Source organism: Canis lupus, chromosome 9, assembly GCF_048164855.1.
Source record: "Canis lupus baileyi chromosome 9, mCanLup2.hap1, whole genome shotgun sequence".
NCBI lineage: Eukaryota > Metazoa > Chordata > Mammalia > Carnivora > Canidae > Canis > Canis lupus.
Window position 1 is genome coordinate 51,237,047 of NC_132846.1, and position 26,297 is coordinate 51,263,343.

Sequence of the window (26,297 nt, forward strand, 5' to 3'; positions counted from 1 at the left end):
GACCCTCTTGCCTATGCAGGACCCTGTGGAAAACACAGAAGGAAGAAAGAGGACCTATTGTTCTCTCTGCCTGGCTGGGGGGGCGGGGGCAGAAAGAGCCAAATTGTAGAGCAGAGTAAAGCATGGGGGATGGCCATGGACTGGAACATTGGGGAGCAGAAGTCAAAGAAGAGAAGCGGGCCAGGGTCCAACCGAGTTGGGAGGAAGCCACCCTTCGAGAGAGAGCCCCGTTGTATTTCCTGGTTTGTTCTATGTGTACGGACACCCCTTTTGAAGGCCCAGGACCCCTGTCACTGGCATTCCCTGCCTTTGCTAGAGCCACTGAGTCCCACGTCCCATTCAAAAGGCCCATCCAGCCCAACTCAGAGGCACAACATTCCTGCACCTGACTCATGAGCAGTCCACGGGGTTAGGTACCACACCTCTTCATTCTCATTTGGGAACCAGTTCCAGCAAGCTTGATTCACCAGTTCCTCAGCCCACAATGGACTGGAAACCCCACATTAGAAATGAGGGAGATGCCAGGAGAGGAATGACAATGATTGGGCCAGGAACTAATAAGCTGCAGCTGGGTTTCTCCACGTCAGCACTGATGACACTCCAGGCCAGTTCATTCCTTGTCACGGGGAGCTTTCCTGTGCATTGCAGGGCATTCCCGGCTTCTCTCCACCCACTAGATGCCAGTAGGAACCCCTCTATTTGTGTCAACCAAAAAAAATGTCTCCCATATTGCCACAGGTCTCTCTTGGGGACAAGATCACCCCAGGTGGAGAACCACAGTACTAGGAGAGAGAGAAACAGTCACAGTAGTCACAAGAACTGAAAAAGAACCACAGCTCAGGCCAGCTGGTTAGGGGGCAGAGCCCAGCAACTGTCTGTGGCCCTTAGGGATATGTTGTTTATGGCATGGGCCATAACTCCAGGCACACTGAGCCACTGGCCCAGAGACTCCCTGAGAAGTGACAGAATGGGCCTGTTCATCCCAATTAAGAAGGCTTTGTCTCAGAAAGAAAGTGGGAGGCAGCCCCAGTGGCACAGCAGCTTAGCTCCGCCAGTGGCCTGGGGTGTGATCCTGGAGACCCAGGATGGAGTCCCACAACGAGCTCCCTGCATGGAGCCTCCTTCTCCCTCTGCCTGTGTCTCTGCCTCTCTTTCTCTCTGTGTCTCTCATGAATAAATAAGTAAAATCTTTAAAAAAAAAAAAAAAAAAGTGGGGAAAAGTATGCCCCGAGGAGGGACAGCGTTCCCCGAGGAGGATGAGCCACACAGGATTTGTTCTCCTCCAAGTATTGGTTGAGTTAAACTCAATTTTAAAGGTTTCTACACTGATTCTGTCTTGCTTTGGGGGGATAGAGGTTCCCACCTTCTCTGATGAGATCTTCACAATCCTTCTGGGGCCACCTGCAATCCTGCTTCCTCTCCGAGGCCACACCTGCCTCCCTGCCCAGAGCCTCTCTCCCATGCCCCTTCCTTACCTCTCCCAGCTCTTTGACCTCCTACGTTTACCATGTGGGTTAAGAGGAGGTAAAGACTTCTTATCCCAGTCAGACCACTGTGTGTGCGTGGTGGACAGTCAGACAAACAGGGTGCCTCTGAGGGTGGGACATGTCGTGTGCTATTGGCAGCCCTCCTTCTCCCTCATCCTCCAAGGGGTCTGAAAATTGGAGCTACCTGTATTCATAATAAGGAAAGAAGTAGTGCAATCTTGCGGTCTCAAGTCATATTCTCCTCCACTTTTTCCTCCGAACATCATGACCAGACCTAAGCTGAGTTAGGTAAATTGCTAGCTGACACCCACATAGAGTGGTTGTGTGGTTGCATGCATGTGTGTGTGCAAATATGGGAGGAATGTGAGGAAATACGTGTGTGTGTGCATGTGCAAATGTGTGCATGCACACGTCCTGTGCACAAGTTTTCTACTGAGGGTTATTTAGGGTCTGCATTCTGGTTGTTGGAAGCAAATATATCTGCTGAGAGGCCTTTCTTGTAGTCAGGGGTGTGGGCCTGGCCATTTCCTTTTGCAGTAGAAATGGGCGCTGTGATTACTCACACCAGTGGCTGGGCCCTGGGGAGACTTGGATGCAGAAATATGGCCCCCCAAGCTGGCCCAGGGCAGACACCATCAGACCTTCCCACAGGGCTAGGACATCCCATGGCAGGTGTGTGAGGCTTCTGGACCATGGCTGCTATCCAGGAGTGTCACTCTGGACATCGAGGCGGGAGCACACAGCCTGGTGTCTGCCCAGGGACCTGAGCAGACCTCTGCACTCACCTTGGAAGAGATGGGTAGTGAGTCATTCCTGCTAGTCCAGGAAATTTACATCATGGGAATTTCCAAAGGCTCTGCCCTGAGAGATCTCCTTGGAAGTTCAAACTCAGCCATGGAAGATATTGGCCTGGTTGGTAGTCCAATACCCACTGGGTGTAGTTTCCAGTCCACAGTCCATGACGAGCTCTAGTTCCTGCTGCCAAGAGCAGGGAAACAGACTCCTACCCTGAGAATGGTAGTCATGAGAAGACCCTGGGACCATCTTTCAGGATGGCCAAGATAAAAGATAAATGGCCAAGAGCTCCTAAACAAGCAGAAGGTGCAGCAGAGAAAGAGATGAAGATTTCACTTTGAGGCAACACTTTGGGAGACATGTCCCAGGTACTGTGCCACGCACTTCATCATACACCAACTTGGAGGTCTTCAAAGGAACACCCAAGGGCATTGGGGCACTTGACAGCTCAGTGGACACATGAGCAAACCGAGGCTCAGAAAGAGGAGGTGACTTTCCTGGTATCACACAGATATTAAGTGACCCAGCCAGGATTCAAACAAGGTCAAAAACGAGGTACAAAATGTCCAACAATCAATAAACCAGTTAAATAAATAATGGTTTATTTATAGAATCCTAGGCAGTCATTGACATTTCTTGGTAGTAGAATATTTAATGACCTGGAAAGATGTTCAAGATATATAGTCCTGTGGGGAAAGAAAAAAGTTACAAAACAACATGTGTTTAAAAAAAAATTAAATAAAATGCAGAAGTGTGATTTCTAAGAAAAAAATCAAAATGTTAGCAAGGGCTTTCTTTGGATACGAAGAGTGGGTATGATTTCTATTCTGTGACTTTGTCCATTTTGTCTTACAGAGATCCCTCTGTAACAAGGACAAACCTGACAGAAAGAGCCCGGGCTGTGTGTCTCTGGGGGGCAGGGGAGGGGTCTAGTCAAGACCAGCAGTGAGATGCAGGATCCCAGGGCTGAGCCTGCCAGAGGGTGTGGTGGGAAGCAACGCCCTTCCTCGGAAAACATCAGACTTTTTCTAGATCGGGCAACTGACAGGCGAGCCTGGGTGAACCTGGGTGCCTCCCTCAGCTGTGGGTGCCCTAGCTTGGAGGTCTAGCCCTCCTGGGCCTGTACTTGCTGTGCTGGGGGCTCCAGCCAGCTGGGGGCTGTCGAAGGTGGGAGAGGGCAGAGTGGACCCGGTTTACCCTGGGTGTGGGTGGAGGGGATGGGGAGAGCTGCTAAGAATTGCCTAAATGTATGCATTTATGCCGAGTCTTCAGTTGCTGGGGAGGGGGGGTGCCCTCACTCAAAAATAACAAGGGTGGCAGTATGATTCAGTGATCTAGAACTGTGCCTCTCAGCCCCATGAGCCCAACAACGCTCCTTTTAAAAGTTATTTTAGAGACGCCTGGGTGGCTCAGTGGTTGAGCATCTGCCTTTGGCTCAGGTCGTGACCCCGGGGTCGTGGGATCGAGTCCCACATCGGGCTCCCTGCTTCTCCCTCTGCCTGTGTCTCTGCCTCTCTGTGTGTCTCTCGTGAATAAATAAATAAAATCTTTAAAAATAATAATAAACTCTGTGTGTGCCCACAGTCATCTGATCTTCAGGACACTATGAGGTAGGTATTGTTATTAGCCCCATTTTACAGATGAGATACAGAGGCCTAGAGGTTTAGTTCCTTGCCCAAGGTGACACAGCCGGCAGGCAGCGAGCAGGGGAGCTGGGATTTGAACTAGTGGGAACTGGCTTTCCTTGGGGCCGAGGCTGAGCCAGAGGGGACGGGAGCAGAGCCCGGTAGCAAGCGGGCCGGGGAAGCTAACATGCAGGGCTTTTCAACCTCAGCGTTCTCATTCCGGGCTGGCTGCTTCTTTGTTGTGGGGGCCGTTCTGTGCCGTGTAAGATGTTTAGCAGCATCCCTGGCCTCAACCCATTAGATGCCAGAAGCACCTCCCTGCCGGTCATAACAACCAAACTGTCTCCAGACATTGTCCAAAGTCTCCTGGGGGGCAAAATTGAAGTGCAGAGCCAGTGGGTTAGAGCCAGCAAGGTAGACTCAGAGAAGACACAACCTGAGCCAGGTCCTGAGATAGGGTAGATTTTTCCAGAGCTAGAGAGAAGGGGGGCAGTGTTCTAGGGGGAGGGATGTGGATGACTTGGGTACAGCAGCAGGTGGGTGGTCATATAGAGGACATGTGCAAGCGGGTTTGGGTGGATGAAGAGGAAGCTGTGATCATGCAGCCAAAAGGAAGAAGAAGCTGTTCCCCTCCTGACCTGACGTCCTGCTCTGGGTAAGGACCCCTGATTAAGATGGGGCACCTGAAAAGGTCTCTGCTTGAGGGTTCCATGTTGATCAGAATTTACCAGGCTTTTCCAGGCTGTCTCCATCCCCCTAGGTTGACCTGTCTTTCAGACCCTCAGGTGACTCACTCCCACAGCAGAGACCCACCCCACCCCCCTGTTTCATAATCTCCCCCCATTCTTAGCCAGCCTCCCAGCCCCACCTTCTCAGGTCCTGAGAGCCAGCGAGCAGCAGTCTCCTTGAAGGGGAGAAGCTCCTGACCTATAACCCCGAGAAGGCTGAACAGTACAAATGCCTTGACTGATGGGTAAGGAGCCTCCGACCATACCCTCCTTACCCCCTGACTCTCCGCTAAGCCTCCAGGGGAAGGGGAGATTCTCACAAAACCCCTTTGGCCACTGCATTTGGCTCTTGACTGGAATAATTAGAGATGGAGCCAGGAATGATGTCATGCCTCTGCAGAACACAGGATGACTTTGAGCAAGGCATTTACCTTGGCCTCAGCTCTCTCCTTTGTCAAGTGAGCCAGGGACTTGAGACGTTTTAACACTCCCGCACTGACATTCTGATTTGAAGTTGAAAGCCCCCTGGGCAAGTCCCTCTGAGAAGAGCAGCCACGGCTTTGCATACTCAACGCCCCTCCCCCCCCTCCCTCCAGGTGGTGCTGGTACAGCTGTCAATCATGGTGCCCTCCCCCACTCCAGGAATGTAGGGGTCAGAAAGCATCCCAGGCCACCCAGTCAGAGGACCCTATGTTGATGGGTTCATTAATGGACATGCTCCTAAGCAAGTCAGTTAAGAGTCCTTCCTAGAATATGAAAGACAGAAATGTTTCTAGAGACTTATTAAGCTGGAAAAACGTGAATCTAAGGCTACTGGCTGTCACCTTCCTGACACAGGAAGAAAGCCCATCTGCAGAATAAAGCCAGTACAGAGTGAGACAAAGCTGAGAGCCAAGAAAAAGATAAATCCCTAACAACATTGTTTGAACCCCTGGATCGAACTATGCCTGAAGGTGATGCCCACTTATGTTAATAATTTCCCTTTTGGCTAGCTTGATTTGGAATTCTGTAACTTATAACTGAAACAGTCCTGACTAATATAACCCTTTAGTGGTAGGGGCTGTGAGAGAGGGTGTTGAGCACACGGAAGGTTAGAATCTGCCACTTTATGCCTCCAGCCCGGGGCAGCAAACCCTGACATATCTCTCCAGCCGCGTGCTTTGACAGTCTCCTCGCTTCAGCCTTGGAGGGGAGCTCTCCTAACCTAATCCATGGTCAACACCACCGTGCACATTTCTCAAGCTCAAGTTTGACTTGAAAAAGGATATCCTGGGGATCCCTGGGTGGCGCAGCGGTTTAGCGCCTGCCTTTGGCCCAGGGCGCGATCCTGGAGACCCGGGATCGAATCCCACGTCGGGCTCCCGGTGCATGGAGCCTGCTTCTCCCTCTGCCTGTGTCTCTGCCTCTCTCTCTCTCTCTCTCTCTCTCTCTCTGTGACTATCATAAATAAATAAAAAAATAAAAAAAGGATCCCTGGGTGGCGCAGCGGTTTGGCGCCTGCCTTTGGCCCAGGGCGCGATCCTGGAGACCCGGGATCGAATCCCACATCAGGCTCCCAGTGCATGGAGCCTGCTTCTCCCTCTGCCTGTGTCTCTGCCTCTCTCTCTCTCTCTGTGACTATCATAAATAAATAAAAAAACTTAAAAAAAAAAAAATAATAAAATAAAAAAAAAATAAAAAAAGAAAAAAGAAAAAGGATATCCTTGGCCTCCGGACATAGCACCCCAGGAAACCGGCAAGTGGAATCTATAACACACAGCCTATAGCATGGCCGGAGAGATGGGGAGCAGGGTCATCATGAGTGTGGTACACAGCAGTGTGGGTTCTACATTCATCCTCAACCCCACTATGGGGGGTCTGCATCCCCTGGCAGTGGGATTATGGGAGTCTGGGGCTTAGAAGAGCCTACCAGGCCAGGGAGATGCCTGGCAGGTTGCAATTATCTTTCTACTGCCTCAAGCTGCTGCCTGGGGAAACCAGCCCCAGCCACAGGGCTGAGAAGGGCCTGGGTCTTCGTGGCAACTGCTTGGTACACCTGCAGCATCTGGGTTCTTAGAGCTGGGCTCCACTCTGCTAGAGACTGAGTTGTGTACTCCCTAAATTCTAGTCTGAAACCCTAACCCCCACGGTGACCATATTTGTAGAAAGTCCTTAGGAGGTGATTAAGGTTAAATGAGGTCACAAGGGCAGAGTCCTGACCAGTAGGCTTGGTCTCCTTATAAGAAGAAAGATCTCTCTCTCCAAGAACGTGCATGGAGACGGCATGTGAGCACACAGCGGGAGGGCAGCTGCCTGCACACCAGGAAGAGGGTCCTCACCGGAACCCGACCATGTTGACACCCTGATCTCGGACTTGCATCCTCCAGAACTGTGAGAAAATAAACGTCTGTTGTTTAAGTCACCTAGTCCATGGTATTCGGTTCCGGTTCCGATAGCCTGAGCTGACCAAGATGGGCTCCCTGCCACCCCCATGGGAAGGCCCCACGGGCTCGCTCCCGGAGGGGCGGGGAAATCATTCTCAGCCAGGAGCTCCCAGCAGTTACCATGTGCCAGGCACTGTTCTGAGCACTTGCCATGCCTCAGCTCCCGGAATCCTCATAGCCACCCTGTGAGGTAGGCAGCATCGTAGCTGTTTTACAGATGGGGAGACCAAGGCACAGAGAAGTTAGGGAACCCAGGTCACATAGCAATGCTGTAAAAGTGAATCCCAGCCCCACAATCCAAACCCAGCAACCCTCAACGCTGAGAAACTGAGAGAAGGAAAATACTGCACCCCATCACCTGCAAGAAGAATCTGTGGGGAGGAAGCCATGGCCTTTCAGCTCAGCATCTAGGCGCCAGGTAGTGCTGTGCCATGGAGTGAACTCGGGCCCCCTGCCTCACACAGTTCTCTGGAAGTGACCTGCCACTGTGTGCCCTCCAAGGCTGTTTTCCACCCAGCTGGGTGACCTTGCCTAAGCCATGTCATGAAAAACTAGAGGTGGGCCACAAGGTTGTTCAAAACTCTTCCCGTTCATTCTCTGGTTCTAAAGTATATAGGCTCAGACCCCCCTGTGCGTGGTGCTGTCAGGGGAATTGTGCAGAACTGTCCCTGTCAGGGTGGGTAAACCCAGGTCAGGGCCTGGCACAGATCCTGGCTCAGCCCTGGGAGGGCAGTAGAATCTACTCTCTACCCAGTCATCCCAGGGCACCGGAGCCGAGGGCCCATCCCAGGCCCAGTCTCTCCTAGGCCCTTCTCATCCAATCAAACCTCATCTAGCCCTAGTGACCAGCACTATGGTTTCACAACCTAGCCAGGCCCCCCCAAAGCCCTTGTGCGGTGGGGCGCTGAATCCTTCCAAAGCTCATTCATTGTCTCCAGTGGTCCCCAGTGCCCAAGACTTTGGCCTGAGCCTAGCAATGGGGTTTAGCCCCCTGGGGGATTGGACTGGGACAGCAGCCCAGCAGCTTGGTCTCCTGGCTCACATGCCCCGTGGGATGCTGGAACCAGGGGCCTCTGGCTTCTTGTGACCACACCCAAGGCCCACCAGGTGTCGCTGTGTAGCCAGCAGGACGAGCGCTGAGGCTTTTCTCCAGTACCGACCCCGGGGGACTGGGAAGCAAAGGCAGGAAGCCTGTCCCCCTAGCAGTGGCTCTGTCCCCCCAGCCTCAAGGCCAGCAGAAGCATGTCTGTGAAGGCATGTGCCATGGTGTACAAGCCAGCAAAGGTCTCCATCCATGGCCAGAAACAAGGTGGGAACGAGGTGGACCTGTCTGCTGAGAATTGCTTTCCCATCGCAGCATGCCATGGGGTGGGACCCGAGGCCCCTCCACCCTTATGAGGCTCATCCGCAGGAGCTCCATCCAGCTTCCTGGGGCCCTGCCTGGAGCAAGCCCCAGCACCATCCACAGAAGCCGGCAGTGGACTGGGTAGACCCACCATGCACACTGATCGCTGACAGAGGAGGCATCTCGTCAGCTCCAGATGGCACCAACCCTACCATTCACCAGCAAACTTGGTTCAAGGTCAGGCAGGACTAGGAGATTCAGAGTGGTCATTCCTGGCTTAACCTGAGTCCAGAAGGCACGTCACCCAGAAACCAGCAGGCACTGAACACTGGCTTCCTTCCCATCCTCCTCAGGCCCAGGGAGGGAACCCACCTGTTCTAACCCTGAGCCCTGCGGCTCCATGGACAGGAGACCCTGGACATTGCAGTAGAAGGACTCTCCTCAGGCCCAGCCCACCTGAGGGCTGATGAGGGTCACCCTACAGCTCCCAGAGGTCCAGTTACAGTTCTGACACTTCTGGTACCCAGCTGGGCCTCAGTGGAGGGAGAGTTCAAATGAGGTAGTGCTAGGAACCCAGCCCCTCCAGCTCCGCTGGTCCTTGTCTCTCCAACAGCCACTCAGACATCTCCATGTGGTCTGGCTCTTACCCAAAGAGGAAAATCAAAAGGGGTCCAAAGGCAGTAGTCCAGTGAGTACCTGCACAGCTCCACGTAGAAGGAAAAGGAGAATAGAGTATGGACAGGGACACAAGAGAAGCAGGGGACACAGATGTCCCTTTCACAGTTGTTGGTAGATGGGGCTGGGACTTCTGGGTGAGGAGAAGGCTTACCCAGGAGGTCGTGGGTTTGGTCTGCGTGGGGTGACGGCTACTGATGGTATCACAGAAATAGTGGGTACATCTCACCCCTAAGTTCCATTAGCATAAATCATCCAGTATCTTTCCTTTATTCACCAATGCACAAATACAAACTAATCAATCACCTGCTAGAAGCTTCACTGTGCCAGGCAATATAAGGAAGACCCCTGGAAACACCCTGTTCTCACGGGCACTAGGCACAGCCTAGCCGGGACACAAAACTCATGAACAAGAACACACTTGCACGTGCCTCACCCACATGACACGGGCTACAAAAGCCTGCTGATAACCACATGAGTGTGTGAGGCCCCAACTGTTAAATGTTTGCTCGTTCGTAGCTGCCCCTGATCATTCCTGATGTGGAAAATGCAACAAATGTGCAAGACTCCCAGAAGCCCTGCTCCATTCATAGAGTATCTACGACAGTGTGTGCGCGCGCGCGCATGTGTGTGTGTGTCTGTCTGACCAGGCACCTTGGTAGCATCTGTGACTTTGTGCTTGGGAGCCCTGGAAGAAAGGAATTCCTAAGAATTGTGTCAGAGCAACAAATGAACAGAGACGTCTCAGAGGCCTTCCTCACTGAACAGAGGGGGAGAAGAAAAGATCCAAGGGGTGGAGTCGTATGCCTTGGGTCACTCGGAAGTGAACAAGGAAATAAAACTGGCCATGAGGCTTGTCTTGGATGACACGTGAGCTCCCCAGAGGTCAGAGGCAGAACCGATGTCAGAACTGGAATATGAGAACACTGTGTCTTCTCATGGTGGCAGTAGTGTGGAAGGTGGGGACACCTGGTGTCACCTAGGCCAACCTGGAGCATGACAATCAGTGGAGGCAATGAAGGGAAGTGGTTAAGGGCTGGGCTCTGGAGACAAATTGCTGTGGCTGGAATCCTGGCCCTGTTGCTTATGAGATGTCTCTGAACATCGCTGCACCTCGGTTCCCCATCTGGAAAACAGGGAGGATGACACTGCCTCCCTCGTGGGGCCGTTGCGAAGATTAGATGAATGGATAAACTCAACAAATTTAGGGAGGTGCCTGGCGTGGAGGAAAAGCTGAATCGAGATGCACGGCAATGCAGATTTTCTGCACACACGCTGGCCAACAGGATTCCAGCAAGCCCGCTTCCGCTCGGAGACAGTGCTGGAACTCACAGACCACCGCCCTGGGCTTCTTTTTTTTACTGATTTACCTTTTCATCCCCAAACCTGACCAGTGGGCAGCTCCTACAGAAGCTCTAGCCCCCTCCCGGTGAAAATGAGGATGTGTTGGGGGCGGGGAGCTGTGGGTGCAGCTCTGTCCTGTGGCTGGGGTGGGGGCATGGCCGGACCTGGAGCGCTGGGCAGCAGACTGCTGCATCCGAAGTTGGGACGCTGGTGTCTGCGGAACACGGTGCTGCCCGTTCTCTTTCCTGCCTTGGGATTGTTGACTCGATGCAGGATTCTTGTGGTGGTATACAAAATAAGCGTTCTAGAGAGTTCCTGCGGTTGGAGCTTCCATGAGGCTGTTGACATCCACACAAAGAGATGTCTCTATGTGCAGCTCATTTTTATATTTGTCATTTGCTCTACACTCTGAGTTTTACCCCGCCCCGGCCCGCATCATTGCGTGTCAGAAGCAGCAGGAACCCTGGAGCTGGCCTCGTCTTCATTTTGGGACCGGGGACCCTGAGCCCAGACGGATATTTTTCTCGGAGCTGGTGTGAGCTTTGCCGAGCCTGCTGAAGCCAGGCTGGCCGCAGCTTCTCCCTCAGGGCTGGGTACCGGGCCTTCCTTAGCAACCGCCACTGAATCACAGCGGAGAGCAGCTCATGGGACCAGCCCCTGGGGTGGGTGCGTTTAAAGCAGCCACACTTGAGCCTGAGCCCAGGAGAGCTGGCGAGAGGAGTGTGGGCTCCACGCTGGCGTGGGGCCACCTGCCCCTCCGCCTCTTCAAGAACCCGTGACAAACAACCTCGCCTGGTGCCCAAGCTCTTGCCAAGCCGTGTCGCAGTAAAACCCTGGCAGACTCAGCAAGGAGTCCAATTTCAGCCCAGCGGGTGGGGAAACCAAGGCAGCAAGAGCCCAGTGTGTGCAAGGTCATACATCCTGCTGGCAACCAGAGGCCCGGCGTCCAGGGCTGCATGCTGAGCACTGAGCACTCAGGCCCACCCCGGCCAAGGCTCCGGGCCCCGAATGCAGGGGGAGCTGACATTTCCTGAATCACATCAGCACAGAGCCCAGAGAAAGGCCCAGCACTTTCCATCCAGGAGTCCTCACAGCAGCCCCCTTTGGCCAGCAGAACAGAGGCACTGGAGCTCCCTAGAAGCCCCCTCAGGGTGTCAGGTCCAGGCCAGGAATCCAGCTCTAGAGGATTCCAGCTTCCAGCTGAGTGCCTGGAACACCAGACATCAAAAATCTGGCAGGCCGAGGGAGAAGGGAAGATTAGATCATTAGGGCAGAATGAAGGAAACCGAGGAACCAAGGGAGGGGAGGAAGGACAGAGGCCAAGAATGTTTCAAGGCAACCTGAAAGCTCCTTCGGCCTCAGGCAGGCCCAGACACTGGCAGCTTCCCCACTGCCTCCCTTACTCCGCCTGTGGGGACCCGGCGCGCCTCCGCCCCTCCCTGGGCTCAGTGCTGGTCCACACACGTGTGCACGCACGAGCACCCGAGGGGCACGACGGCGGCCTGCTGCACACGCACGCACGCATGTGCAGGTATCCGGGCTAGGCGTGCAAGGCCAGAGGAGGATACGTGTGTGTTTGTGTGCAGTCTACAAACATGTTTTCACCAAGCTCAAGGAGAAGCAATCAGTCATCTCCCAGGAATCCTAGCAACAGCCGTCCCCAGGAAGGGCTTCTGCCAGCTGGAGCAGCCGTGAGTCAGCAGAGGCTGCCGCGGGAGGAGGAGAGCTCTTGCCCCCGGGCCGGCCGCTCCCTCTCCCGGCCTGGCTGCCTGGCTTGGGTCACCGCTTTGGCACCGATGGCCCAGAACACATTCCTGGAACTGGCCAGCACAGGCGGCTGAAGGGTTTTTCCCTCCTCCTCCCTCGCCCTCTCCCATCCTGTTCCTCCCCACACTCGCCCTTTTTTTCCACCCTCCCCCCCCCCAACTCTTGCTGCAAAACCCAAACACCGCATTCACGAGTTCAGGAGCTCCAGCCAAATGGCAGGAGCCGGCGGTGGAGGGGATGGGACCTGGGGCTGCCCGGGCCTGGGAGGGCCAGGGTATAGTACACCTCCTGCCGGGCCTGGGAGGGCCAGGGTATAGTACACCTCCTGCCGGGCGGCGGCCGAGAGGGCCCTGCTGGGGACTGCTGAGCTCTGCTGAATTCCTACGGGGCAGAAGCGTCATCGCCCCGGGGCTGCCGGGCACTGGGGTTCAAGGCGGCGGCTCCCGGAGCACCCGACGGGGCCTGCCTAGGCCCGGGTAGCAGAGGGGCTGACACGGGACCGGGCGGGAGGGTGACCGAGGGCAGGAACCGAGAGGCCGATCACCAGCGCTGCCTCTATGACCTGAGTGCTTATTTCAGCCCCCTCGGGGCGATAGGATTATCTCCTTCTACCTACAGACGGGGAGATGGAGGTGTAGACGGGTAAAGGGGCCGGCCCCAGGTCACACGGCTCTTAGCCACAGGAGCCAGATGGGGCGGCCGGGGCTCCCCCCAAGGGCCGCACGGCCTCTCCTCCCGCCGGCGCCTCTGAGGTGTGTGCCCCGACGGCGGCACCTAGAGCAGATCCATCCACTAGAAACCACAAAGGCCGGCTCCCCTGGTGCGGGGCAAGCGGATCTGGGTGAGGAGCAATCTGCCATCTCAGCAGCCGCGAGGCAGGGGCAGCAACAGCCTGGCCCAGCCCGAATCCCTGGCCTCTTTACTGGAGGCAGGAAATGAATAAAAGCTAAATGAGTTTGAAAATGCCAGGAGGCAGTGTTTATCCCCTTCCCCCTCCCCCTCCCCCTGGCAAGGACCGTGTATAGTTACAGTTTAATCTTGGAAATGCCAGACAGCTGTTCGCCGTTGCTAAGAGACTGGCCCACATTATGCAGATGTCAGGGACCTCAAATGTCTGCCGGAAATTACAGATCATGTTGGAGGAGCAGAGGGGCCTTCTCTCTGCTGGGGAAGCGCAGCGGGAGACCTGCTGGGGGGGGAGGGTGGCAGAAATGAGGGGCCTGCCCCTTCCCGGGTCCCCCCTCTGTGGCTCTGGATCCTTCACTGTGCTTGCTCTGCCGCCCTGGCTCCCTGCTTCCTGCAGCTCCCACCCCACATCCGGGCCTTCTTCCTTTGACGACGGGTGCTGAAGCCTAACTCCACCCTCCCCCTCCAGTTTTCCTTCTGGGGCATTTTTCTTCAGTCCCGTGTCCCTCTGTCTGTCTTGCAATCGTTCCGCCTCTGGGATGCAGCTAGGCCAGCTGGGACTGAGCTGAGATGGGCTGACCCCACCCTAGGAGGAGGGGATCCCACCCTTTGAGACCCCCTCACCTGGGGCTGAAAAGGGACACACACACACACACACACACACACACACACACCCTCCCCAACATCCCCCTCCCACTGCTCCCGCTGAAACCCAGGGAGGGCCACCATGGCAACTGCAGGCTACCAAGACTGCTGCATCCCTGGGGAACTGCCAGGGATGGGGTAGGTGGGAGAGGAGGAGGGGAAGCGCTGTTCCAAAGCCCACACCCTAACATGGACTCTGATTGAAGGTGACAGGGGAAGCCACCAGGGCCCTGGGGCAGGCAAGAAGCAGGCACAGCTCCTCACTCAGGCTGGCAACGACGTGGAAGGCTGCCAGGTGGTGCCAAGGGAGCAACTGGCATCCACAGTGTCTGCAGGATGACACCTGGGTATAGTGGGGGTGAGGGTGGGCTGAGGCCGGGTAAGGGTGTGGAGTGGGTACTTCCTCTAGAGCCCACAAGGTACCTGGAAAGCAGAAACTTTATGCTACTGCCCATGCATCCAAATGGTGTCCACGGTCCCTGGTGCCAAGTGTGTGACCCTAGCTTCCCCCAGCCATATAAAATAAAGCCAGCTGCACACTTCATGTGCTGTGGAAGATGGCTGTGAAGAATAAGAATGTAGTGCATGTGTGTGTGTTCACCCATATATGAAAGCATTTTAGAAAGAGATTCGTGGGAGCCCCCATGAAAGCAGGGCCTTATGAGCACCCATCTGGCCTTCCTTAGAGATGCCGATGAGGCTGGTAAGAGGGGAACACCATTTACATAGCTCTATCCAGGTACCCAGGTCTTCCTCCCTGCAAATGGATACCACCCTCAAGGAGCGTCTCCCTGGCTTTGTGTCCAGGCTCCTCCGGTCAGCTTCTCATCGGGCACATTCCTACAGCAACAGTGATGTTGGATTCGAAAACTGAGGCATAGACCCATCTGAGACCTGCCATTGCAGACATTAGCTTTCCGTGGGCCCTTGGAGCTTCTAATCCCCTATCCGACCCTCCCAGCCCTAGCAGGACCATGACCTCTGTCCCCACCAGTTAGATGCCAAGGTGTCTCCTCTTGTCAGCTACATGAGCTGGGCCTTTTCTCTTCTAGAAAATGGAAACAGATAATAGCACAGACCTCTCAAGGTTGCTGTGAGGATTGAGTGGGATAAAGTACAACCTGCTTAGCTCCTGCTAAGCTCTCAATACATTTTCCTTCTTTTATTAAGGTGGAGCCGCTCCTGGGCCCTGCCTCCTTAGAAAGGTGCCAGGCTTCAGCAGTGAAAGAGGGGGATTTCCTTGGGCTACATATACACCTGCTCCCACCCCACCCCAGCCTCCTAGCACAGTGGCTGGTTTCCCCCTCTTTAGAAGGTTCCAGAAGTGTTCTCCTGAACAGTGCACCTGGGAACTCTGAGGGCAGGCACCAGCTACCAGGCAGGTGGGGGTTTCTTGGGGCCTCAGAGAAGACGCTGTTCCTGAGAAGGGGTGGGTGGTGGAGGATGTGCCCCTTTCCCCGTGGAAACTGCTGAGCCAGGAAGGATTTGGCGGGCAGGAGCCGCGGAGACTGAGTCATGGCTGGCTCCCAGCTCATTCAGCCTCTGCGGCCCTCTGAGGCCTTCGCTTGGCGGGAGGGAGGACGCGGCAGCTGCTCAGCCCCGTCTTTGTTCCTCGTTCTCTCGCTCAGCCTCTCCCACCCTGCCATTTCCTCTCCCCGGCTCGAGCTCTCCCTCATTCACTTTCTTGGCCTCCTCCTTTCTCTCATTCTCCCACCGACCTCGGTTCCCTCCCCCTTTCATCCTGCCCTTGAAGCGTATTTCTTGCTTTCTCATCCTTTCTTCTCCCTCGGAGCTCAGAATCACACTTGGCAGTCTCCCCTCCCACCTCCCTCCCCTCCCCGGTGTCCTTCCCTCCCCCCTCCACTCCCTCCCTCCCGTCTCTCCTTCCTCCGCCCCTTCTCCTCCACCTCCTCCCCCAACCTCTCTGTCTCCTCTTCACCTGAAGGAGACACTTCAAGTCCCCAGGCTGACAAAGCCAGGTCAAGGTCATCTGTCAAGCCCTCACCAGCCCTGGCCTGGAAGACTGGGGTCCAGAGACCAAGGTCAGAGCTGAGCAGAAAATCAGAATGAGGTGGGGAGAGTTTGTTTCAGAGTCCAGACAACCCCTACCAGCACTGGCACTGGCTCCCTATCTGGAGATTTCTATGCCAGGCCACCTGCTTCCAGCTCCCTTCTGCCTAAGCTCCCAGTGCAGCAGGCCTGTCAGAGTCCTGACTCTCCCTGGTTCTGCTTACTTCCTTACTCTCTGCCCTGGTGCAGGAAGGCCAGGTGAGAAAGGCAAGAAAGAAATCAGAAGCAATAATAAACTGCTTTCAATCAGAAGGAAAGCGGCTGGGGGCAGATTGTACCATATATGAGGTGCACGTTGTAGTAACAAAGTGCAAGGCTTTGAAACCAGACAGGGTGAACTTGAATCTTGACCCTGCTTCTTATTACCAATGAACTTGAGCAAGATACTCACGGCACTTCAGAGTCCACCTCTATTGAATGTGGATAAGAAGAAGAACACCTCCCTGCCAGGGCTGTTTCGAGAATGCGAAAATGTGCACAGGAAGTGCCAGCATGGTGGCTGCTCCTAATCCCTAGTTCCTCTGTAGAGATAGGAAGGCTTCCTGGAGGAGATGGAGCTTGTTCTGGGTGTGGAAGGAGAGATAATAATAGTAATCATATTTCCATTCTTGTCCGTACCAGATGGACAAGTTTCTTGCAGTTCAGAAACTCTTATATTTATTATTTTTAAAATATTTTTAAATAATATTTTATTTATGTATTCATGAGACACACAGAGAGAGAGAGGCAGAGACATAGGCAGAGGGAGAAGCAGGCTCCCTGTGAGGAGCCTAATGTAGGACTCGATCTTGGGACTCTGGGATCATGCCCTGAGCCAGAGGCCAACACTCAACCACCGAGCCACCCAGGCGACCCTGTATCATCTCTTTCAATCCCCAAGTAACCCTTTGAGGCAGTTATTTTCTTATCCCTGTTTCATGGAAGAAGCAGTTGAGGCTCAGCAAAGCTAGGCAATTTACCCCAATTCACACAGCAAAGTGGAGAAGCAAAATTCTTATCTCCTCTGCTATGAGTTGGGGTGGGCAGGGGGACATAGCAAAAGTGACAGCAGGCAAGACCCAGCACAGTGCCTAAATCAGGCAAGAGCAGGCAGAGAACAAGGGTCTGTCTGGATGTGGCCATGGGGAAATTTTAATTGAGCCCAGTGCAAACCCAGCTTAACTCCCCGGTCAGATTTGGAGCTTTCCTGTTTCGGTCAGCCTGCCTGAACTCTTGCTCTTGAACCATGGCAGGGAGAAGCAGGGTGGGGTCCAAGTTCCCATCTCTGGGGCACCACATCTCTGAGGCTTCCTCTCCTTCCTCCCCACCCCCACATCCTATAATCCAGATAATCCCTGCGGTAATGTCCCGACCTCCGTATGGCAAAAATGATCTCTCTTGGTTTTTTTGCCACCCTCTGTTGTATAACAGGGATAATCGCTTCTTCTCTGGGGAATCAGGACAGGGCCCGTGGGGCTACTGCCTGTGATCACAAACAGGCCTGGGTACAGAGGGCACTACGACAATGACGATGGGAGACAGGTCTCTTGTGGGGAAGAAGGGCAGTGAGGCCTTGAAATCGATGGTTTCTGGTAGAAAGAGGTGAATTAGGGGGACCAGAGCCAAACAGGTGTAGTGGCCCCACCTATGGATCCCAGCCCTGGCACCCTTCCCCCAGCCATCTCAGATTACACCCAGCACTGCTTTCAAAAAGAACTCCGCAGTTTCCATGGCAACTCACCCACGTGGTCTCTGCCTTGGAGGCTGAAGTGGGGAGTGGTGAAGGGCAGCTGACAGGAGGCGTGAGGAGCTCCTCCAAGGTGAGGGCAGAGTCCCACCCTCCTGCCACCCGCCCTCACCTCCAGGCCAGGCGGAGGCCTCACATTGCTCCCCAGGAAAGAGGAGTTGGAGCTCTGGGACCAAAAGGCAGCAAGGTCACTCCCCCAAAATGTGCCCTTGGCCATGGGCCCTAGGGCAGCCTCCTATCCCGCCTCTGGGCTCCTGGAGGAGAGGCCAGGTGAGGCCCTGGGCAGAAACACGCCTCTGGTTGTATCTCACCTTTCCTTCCTTTGAAATGGCGTTAGCTTTCTGTTCTGGGGCCAGGGCTCGAATTCTTGTTGGGCTACTGTGAGCTGTGTTAACTGGGGAGAGGGGCTCGACCTCTCCGAGGCTGTGTCCTCATCCTGACAGTGAGAACGCCACACCTGCATCAGCTGCATCAGCTGCATCAGAGGGGAGCAAGTGAGATCACATTTGGGAACGTGCCTTGTGAAAGAAAAAGCATAAAAGAGAGAAAAGTAGAGGTGGTCCTGGCGAAATGGGAGGGCACTCGGAGCCCAGCCTTTGCCCCCCTACCTGGCCAGTGCCCCAGCTCTGCTGCATGGAATCTTGCAGTTCAGAAACTCTTATATTTATTAAAACCCTGATTTGATAAGCCCTCACTTTCCTGTATTAATTGTGTCTTGATTAATCTCCCCCGAACTGGACTCCAACAAAAGCATCTCCTTCTGGCCAAATACGTCATCTAGAACCAGGTGCCCTGTGAATGTGACTTGTGGTCCTACCACTTCGCTGATGTCAGGAGGGCAGGGCTTTCCCTGGAGAAGACAGAAGGCTGCGCGGCTTTCTCTGGGCGTTTCCCATCCTTCCTCCCCTCCTGTCTCCACACTGGGAAGCTCCCTCGTGGTCTCTGGCAATTTCTCTCTAGCCCTCCTGAGGGGGGATTCGTCTGAGCTTGGCCCCCTGAGGGGCAGCCAAACCCTCCTCCCCAAAAGAAGCCAAGCTTAGCAGAGGGGTGGGGTAGAGGGAGAAGAGGCCGAGGTGCCCGCAGTACACACACCTCCAGCTAAAGGGCCTTGCGCCTGGCCCTAGCCTCTCTCTTCCTTCCCAGTCTCCATGCACTGGCTGGTGAAGAACCCACAGGCTTTGCTCGGCCCTTCCCTTCTCCCAAGAGCCCCTGGGGGTCCCTGAGCTGCTCCCTCCTGCCCTGGGACTCTGAGTGAGCTGCCTGCCTTCTTCGCAGAGCCTCCCTCCCTCATCCATCAAGTGGGGGGTGATTCTGGAGGCCCCCTTGGCTCTAAAACACTGACTCGGCAATTCTCTGCAGCAGGCAGGAGCGCCTGGCCAAGCAGCCTCCTCCCCCACAGCCCAGCCCCCTCCTTCCCTTTGTCACCTCACTCGGCAGTGCCCCCAATCCCAGAGAGGGTGGCTTTCATTATTTTTTCTTTATTTTTATCAAAGGGTATTTTTTTGTCAAAAATTGTGTCTCCCCTGAGACAGCACAGCCTTTGAGCAGGCTCCCCTTGTTTCCATGGCAACAGCAGCTGGCTCACATGTGTGGTTGCCATGGAAACAAGGCTGGTTCTCCTCCCCTCCTCTCTCACTTTCCCTTCCTTCCTCGCCACCTCACTACCCCCCTCCTCCTCCTTCGCACCCCTTGAGATGCAAGAAAGGGCAATGGGTGGCCCCTGCCCTGTGGGAGCAAACTGGGTCCTGCCACCCACGGCCCACCGCCCACAGCTCAGTAGTAGCCACGTGGGCAGACCCCTGCGACAGGCCAGGGGGGCACGTCCTGCAGGGGCCCTTCCTTCCATATTCCATACTCTGGGGTGCGGCTTTTCTGGTCCAGGGCTTGGGGCGCAGGCCTACTTCAGGGCTCCAGACAGTAACCCCAAGGGATCCTGCCTCTGGCAAGAGTGGGGGCTGTGTTCTCGCCTGCCCGACACAAAGCTCACCCCAGAGGTGTGTCCATCACCTTTGAGTCGCATACGGAGCCTGCCTCCGCCACAGCAAATACACACGAAGGAAAAGGAAGGACCCTTGGGGAGGAAGTCAACGGCCGGAGATGGAGACAGAGGAGAGAGCAAGTGTACTGAGAGTTACGTCTTGTCTGTCACTAGACGTTACAAAGACCGTGTATCACGTTTCCCAGGGACATGTAAGCGCCTCAAGAGTGGGAACCCTCCTGTCTTGTCACTGATGAATCTGCGGTGTCTGGGGGGAGAGAGAAAAAATAGTGCGTACAACATGCTCGTGGTGAGGGTTTTTTAGGTGGCAATTCTTGTTATAGCCTTTTTGCTGCTTTTCCTCAGCGAACATGTATTAAATGTATAAAAAGAATAAACAACAGGTGTATTTGTTTGATCTGAGAGGATAAAGGGAAGGGAATTTGAAAGAGGCCAGATTGTGGAACAAACCAGAGGCAGCTCTCCCTAAAAGCCGTAGCGGGCGGCGATCTGTTGGGATCTGTTCGGTCTCGCGTCACGGGCTGGGCTCACGGGGGTGAGGGACTCTCCACTTGGCAGGAGAAAGGCGCCAGGGATCTCAAGTCAGAGCGGGAGAGAAGGGGCTGCCAGGCCAGGTAAGGGCAGCTGAGAGGGAGACCCTTGTCACCTGCCTATCCTGAGGTGCCGAGGATGTTAAGAGGCCGATCCCCCCAGGAGCTGGGCGCTGGCATCCCTGCCCCACGCCCACCCTGTCTCAGGCCTCGGACTAGAAATTTGGCTCAATGTGCTGGAGATATCAGCAAAGGGGCAAATTCCAGCTCCCTGTCTCCTGAGGGGCGGGGGTAGCGGTGGGGTGGGGAGGTGGAAGGCCATCTCAAGGTCAAAGAAGCAAGTGTCATGCAGATTCTTGCCCTCAGCCAAGGGCACACTTCTCTGTTCCCTTCCCCCCACCTGCCCCGATGCCCTGAGGGGTGGACCCAGGCACCTCGGAAATCCAGAAATCTGAAAGTCTTGGATTGCGGGGGTGCAGGGCCCTGAGGGGTCATTGCTCAGTTCCCATGATCCCTCCATCTGGGACAGACAGAGGACCGGAAGGCGAGGCTGGCCCTGGCTCATCCCCAGCCAGCTAATCCTGCCCGCTGTAAAGGGGACAGAGGGACAGAAGGAGAACAAAGAGAGGCCAAGAAGGAAAGGAAAGGAGGAGAAAGAGGGAACTGGCTCCGGGCCTGGCCACTGCCCCAAGGAGAGGGCCTTGCTCCTCTGTGTCTCTGTGAACGGGACAGGGACAGGGAAGCACAGAAGGTCCAAGGTGAGGGGGAGGCGGAAGATGGGGAGGTGGGCGTGAAGTGGGGGAGGGCCAGGGGGACTGGTGATGGGCGGTGCCTTCAGTGCCCGGGAATCAAAATAAAGCTGACAACCTTAGTGGCACTTTTGAGGTCTCAAGACCTTCACAGCAAGAAAAAAGCCCCACATCACAAGGTTCTGATTTGCTCGCTACTACCCAGTCCGGGCCAAGGCACTGAAGTGATGCTGCTTTCTGCTGCCTCTTCACCAAAACAGAGCAAGGGTGCCTCTAGGGTACTGTGATGGAGGAGATCTAAGGGTCAGGGAGCCTGGCAACGAGTCGTGGATTGTGTTCACCATAAAGTCTCAGAGGGATCTTCCCTACAACACCCTCCCAGGACAGCTTCCTCCACTCTCTGCTTGGATGCCTCCTGTGACAGGGATCTCATCCCCTTAGAGAGATCACATCTCCCCAGTTTCGATTCTCTCTTGCTAGTATCTGTGCTACCCTTTCCGTTAAAGAAGAAGAATTGTGCTTCCCATTCCATTATCTTTACAGAGAAGATCAGTGACAAATAACATCTGGGTTTATCCATCATCCATGCATGCCAAATTAGCCCTCACCCCAAGGGTGACTCTAAAAAAACTCCCTACTTTCCCTTCTCCACGTCCTACGTTCCAAACAATTGCTTAGCTGGTGGCCCTCCCTGCAAGCCTGAGCCCCCGGTGGGGTGCAGTGGGCCGGGTTCCGTTCTTGCCATCTCTCCCGCTCCTTTATTCTTGTCCTTGGTTCCGTGCCCTTCCTCCAGCTTTGAATGTGTCCTTCGCAGCCCGCGCTTATCTGCCAGCCGGGGGCGGCGAGGCACTTCATCTCTTAGGCTCCTCCCCTTCTCCTTCCCACCAAGACCTTTCATGATGACACGGAGAGTTTCTTCTTCCAGGGCCTCCCAGGCCCGCTCACCATTCTTTCCTGGCTCCCCTCTAGGACCGCACCTGCCTTCTGCCTCAGTGTCCCGAAGGTTTACCTGGCCCAGTTAGATACGCCCCTGGCTTCCCCCTGCGTCTGTTTCCTTGAAGTGCGGAGAGCGGATCAGTACCCTAAGTCACCGCCAACTGGGTGGCTCAAAACACATCACACATTTATCCTCTCACAGTTCTGGAGGCTAGCCGTCGGAAATCGAGGTGTCAGCAGCCCCTCGCTCCCTCGGAAGGCTCTGGGCGAGTCCTTCCCTGTCCTCTTCCAGCTTCTGATGTTTGCCCGCATCCATCCTGGGTCCTCCTGGGTGCGTAGACCAATTACTCTGATTTCCGCCTCTGCCATCACGTGGCCTCCCTCCCCAACCGCTCCCCTACCCCCGCTCCAGGCAAGGCTCCCTGGGCCTGTGTCCCTACCTCCTTCTTCTTATAAGGATATTGTCTTTGGACTTAGGGCCCACCCTACTCTCCTATGACCTCATCTTAACTTGATTACATTTGCAAAGACCCTATTTCCAAATAAGGTCACAGTCACAGGTTCCTGGTGCACGTGAATTTGGGGAGGACACTATTCCACCCAGTGTACTCCCTCACCCTCTCCTTTATCCACCCGCCCATCTCCCACCCCCCAAGAAGCTCTCCTGGCTCGGTCAGTTAGGCTGACTCTTCTCCGTCTTGGACGCCCTGCCAGCTCCTAACCAGCAGCTCTCCGGCCCAGTCTCCAGCACCCCAGTCTGTCCTCAAAACACACATCTTACCCTGTTACCTAAATGCGTCCCACTGCGCTGCAGTTAAGGGACAAGAATTTGCAGCAGAGGACACAAGACCTTTATACGGGTGTAGCCTTATCGTCTTTCCTACCGTTCTGCGCGCACACACACAGGTGCACACACACACGTGTGCAAACACACAGGTACACACACACAAACACAAACCACTGGCAAACCATGCTCTGACCCAGCTAGAGCTCTCAGGAAGCACCAGGCTCCTGCCTCTGGGCCTTTCCACAACCACTCCTCTTCCGAATGTCCGCTACTTCTCCCTCAACATAGATTCAGCTGCGTCCACCGGGTCCAGGACACTGACTCCCGCACCCCCCCACCTCCGTGAGCCTGGGTCAGTGCCCCGTCTTCTGGAGCCCTGCCCTGTGTCTGCCCCTCACAGCTGGGAGCTTCTCCAGGACCAGGACTGAGTCCTTTCTCTGGTGCTTCAGATGGGTCCCTGGAGCGCATGGACGGAGCCCGGGTGCATAAATAATACTGTATTTGCCAGATCCTGCCAAGGCTCCTTTGATCTGCATCTCTGTGTTCCTGTTTTCCATTTGACTTCATACCCGCCTCCCAACCCCCACCTCCTCACCCCCCCGCACCCCCCCCCCCCGTCTTTCCTGGGTCCCTGGGAACCCTCCCTCCACCCCACCCCCACCCCCACCCCCAGCCCCAGAGCCGCCTCCTCTCCAACTCCCAGCTGTTCTGCAGCCTCACTGGGCATTCTGAGCCTCTTTCAACAGCCACTTTCTCCCCCTTCGCTCAGTCTCAGCCAAACTTGTTTCCCTTCTTCCCCTACTGGGGCGGCACAGGGCTGTCCTCTCTCTGGACTGCTACTTGCACCTGTAACTGGATCATTCGTGTGCCTGTGCTGTTTTGGGCCATGTTTCTGGGAACCATTGCATGGCAAAGTGGTGTGGAGTTGGGTGTGCTGGGAGACGACTCAGGAGCCCCTCAGGGAGCTGGGAGTCAACAGAGAGCATAAATGCTCACCTGGAGGTAACAGGATTGCACTCAACCCGCCACCACCGCAGGGCAACACCCCAGGGTCTCCCCGAAGTGCTTGCCAGGGCATTCGAGCCCCGTGGGGCTTTTTGCTGACAGAGAAAAATGAACGCCTTTCTCCTGGGGTGTTGCGCATGGGAAAGATATCCTGGGGCTGCTCCAGGGCCTGAAGGGAGACAGAAGAAAGGCCTGGGGTGCCCTGGGCTTCAGAGGTCGGAGTAGCCAAGGCTGCCCAGGGCCCCCTCCTGGCAGGGAAGCTGTTCTGGGTAACAGAATTACCCATGGCCTCAGGCCCCGGCTGAAAGGAGTGTCCTCATCCTGTCCTGGTGGGCAGGGGAGGCAGGAGCAGGACTGCCTGGATTCACAGTACCCAGAGCAGCTGCAGAGCTCAGTCTCAGACTCTTGACTGGCTTTCCAACTGCCAATCAGGGTCTCAAACTGAGATCTTCCCTCCATTTCCCCAGCTCTAAAGCCTCAGGGCTTCCCTTCTGGATAAAGGGCACCACCCCCCACCCTCTGGGCCACCCAGCACCCAGTTACCCAAGCCATAAAGCAGGGAATCTCCTTTTTTAAAAAAAATTTTTTTAAAGATTTTATTTATTTATTCATGAGAGACAGAGAGAGAGAGAGAGAGAGGCAGAGACACAGAGAGAGAAGCAGGCTCCATCCAGGGAGCCCGACGCGGGACTCCATCCCAGGTGTCCAGGATCAGGCCCTGGACTGAAGGCGGCGCTAAACTGCTGAGCCACCCAGCCTGCCTGGGAATCTCTTTTGAGGCCTCTCTCCCCCACTGCCATCGAGCGGGCCATCAAGAGTGGCTGGCACTGCCTGTGGGCCACTGCTCCCAGCTTCAGCTGCGGCCAGGCCCCCGCCACACCAGCCTCTTGCCCTGGACTGCTCTGACGGTCCCTTAACTCTTCCCTGCTGTTCACCTCCAAGTGGACACAAATCACAAAGCAACCACCAAGTCTGGAAGCAGAAGCAAGTACAGAAGATGTGGCTTGTTGGGATCCCTGGGTGGCGCAGCGGTTTGGCGCCTGCCTTTGGCCCAGGGCGCGATCCTGGAGACCCGGGATCGAATCCCACGTCGGGCTCCCGGTGCATGGAGCCTGCTTCTCCCTCTGCCTATGTCTCTGTCTCTCTCTCTCTCTCTCTATCATAAATAAATAAAAAATTAAAAAAAAAAAAAAACAGAAGATGTGGCTTGTGGCTCTCACGTGACAACCCAAGGCACAGTACTATTACCCACATTTCCAGACTCTAGCCACTCTGCAGCCTCTACCTAGTAGCCTGGGTAGATCTGCTTACTTGAATTTGATCTTGTCTGTTTGGTAAAAATCCTCCAAAGATCCCACAGGGAAAAAATGCCTGTAGGTGTAACTTTGAGGCCTCCTGGGCAGCCTCCTGGGCATGATGGCTGTGCCCACGAGGAGGTGGGTGCCCTTCCACCCAGACTTCCTATAAATTTCTCCTGTGATGGGATTTGCTTTCTTCCTTTGACTCTTAACAACACCCCTCCTTTTATAATTCCCCCAAATTCCTAAGCTGCTGAAAGGACGTCGCCCCCCAATGGACGTCCCTGGAAGCTCCCTCAGTTTCCCTGAGCCGGTTCATCTCCTGCTTGCCTGCCAGCACCGGCTCCTCCTGCGGCCCTAACTGGGGCTGGGCTGGGGCAGGGCCCAGCGGTCGGGTCTGGTCTATGTGCCCAGGGCGGCTGCGGATGGGCGGGGAGGCCCATGACCAGACTGGGACCCCATGGAGGGCAGCCTGGAGCCCCAAGGGCAACGCCGGGCCCCCCCCTTGCCGCCCCCGCCCCCCAGCCTCCCTTCCATTTCGTATTCAGGGCCCATTCACTGCTTTAATGAAACTCACCATTTTCTAGCTGCCCTGTGTTCCTTCTGCATTATTCATGGGCTTCACTCTTTGCTAGCGACAGGCACAGGCTGACCTCACGCTCCATTCAGGGACTAAGAAAGTAAAGGCCCTGGTGACACAGACCCTTCCCGGCCCCTCCCACTCTTCCTTATCTCCTCTGCCCATTTCTCAAGTCAAGAGGGTCAAGAAGAGGGTCTGTGATGGCCACGTACGCGTCTGGGGGTCAATGGGAGTCTTTGGTGGTTTGTTGCTTCTCATCAAGTGCCGCGACCGGCCCCCTGAGCCTGGCTCCCTAGAACTGAGAGATGAACTTGGGAAAACCCTCTCTGCAGAGTGTCCTCGGGTCTCTCCCGCCTGGCTCCCAGCCCTCAGGCCTGCCTTTCAAGTGAAGTGCCCTTGGGACCACTGGACCTGACACTACCTGCTTTGTTCTCACCCCCCCACTCCACCCCCACCCCCGCACCCCCAGGGCTGCTGACACTGCAAGGCCACGTTCTACACTCCCTGGTTTTCTTGTCCAGGCTTCCCTGAGCCATCCCTGCCCCCTACCACCCAGCCCAGCTAAGCACTAGGAGCACCAGGCAGGTGGAGCCAGCCCTCCTCCTTTGGAGCAAAGAGGCAGGAAAGGAACGGTGCCACCTCCTCCAAGGCTCCCCAGCTGCCTGCCTCACTGACCCTCACAGCCTCCCTGGAGGACATACAGACAGCAGGGTCCAGAGGGGCCTAACCATGACCAGTGTGGGCAGGGGGCTATGATCATCCAGGAACTGTTCCCTGAGCACACATCTAAGTACGGCATTTATTCTTTTTTTTTTTTTTTTTAAGATTTTTATTTATTTATTTGAGAGAGAGAGAGAGAGGAGTGCACAAGCAGGGG

At 55.2% G+C, this 26,297-nt stretch overlaps 1 long non-coding RNA gene across 3 annotated transcripts; it reads right to left on the minus strand.

Annotated features, from left to right (window-relative positions):
* Positions 1 to 12,530: 12,530 nt before the first annotated feature.
* LOC140640294 (uncharacterized) lies at positions 12,531 to 25,722 on the minus strand. Of its 3 annotated transcripts, none has more exons than XR_012036965.1 (4): positions 25,418 to 25,722; positions 17,163 to 18,011; positions 16,202 to 16,373; positions 12,531 to 13,375 (listed from the first exon to the last, which is right to left on the minus strand). It is a non-coding gene; the product is annotated as an uncharacterized lncRNA (long non-coding RNA). The 3 variants fall into 3 exon arrangements; XR_012036964.1 differs by lacking the exon at positions 25,418 to 25,722 and adding an exon at positions 18,962 to 19,903; XR_012036966.1 differs by lacking the exon at positions 25,418 to 25,722 and having other exon boundaries at positions 12,533 to 13,375; positions 17,848 to 18,135.
* Positions 25,723 to 26,297: the final 575 nt, after the last annotated feature.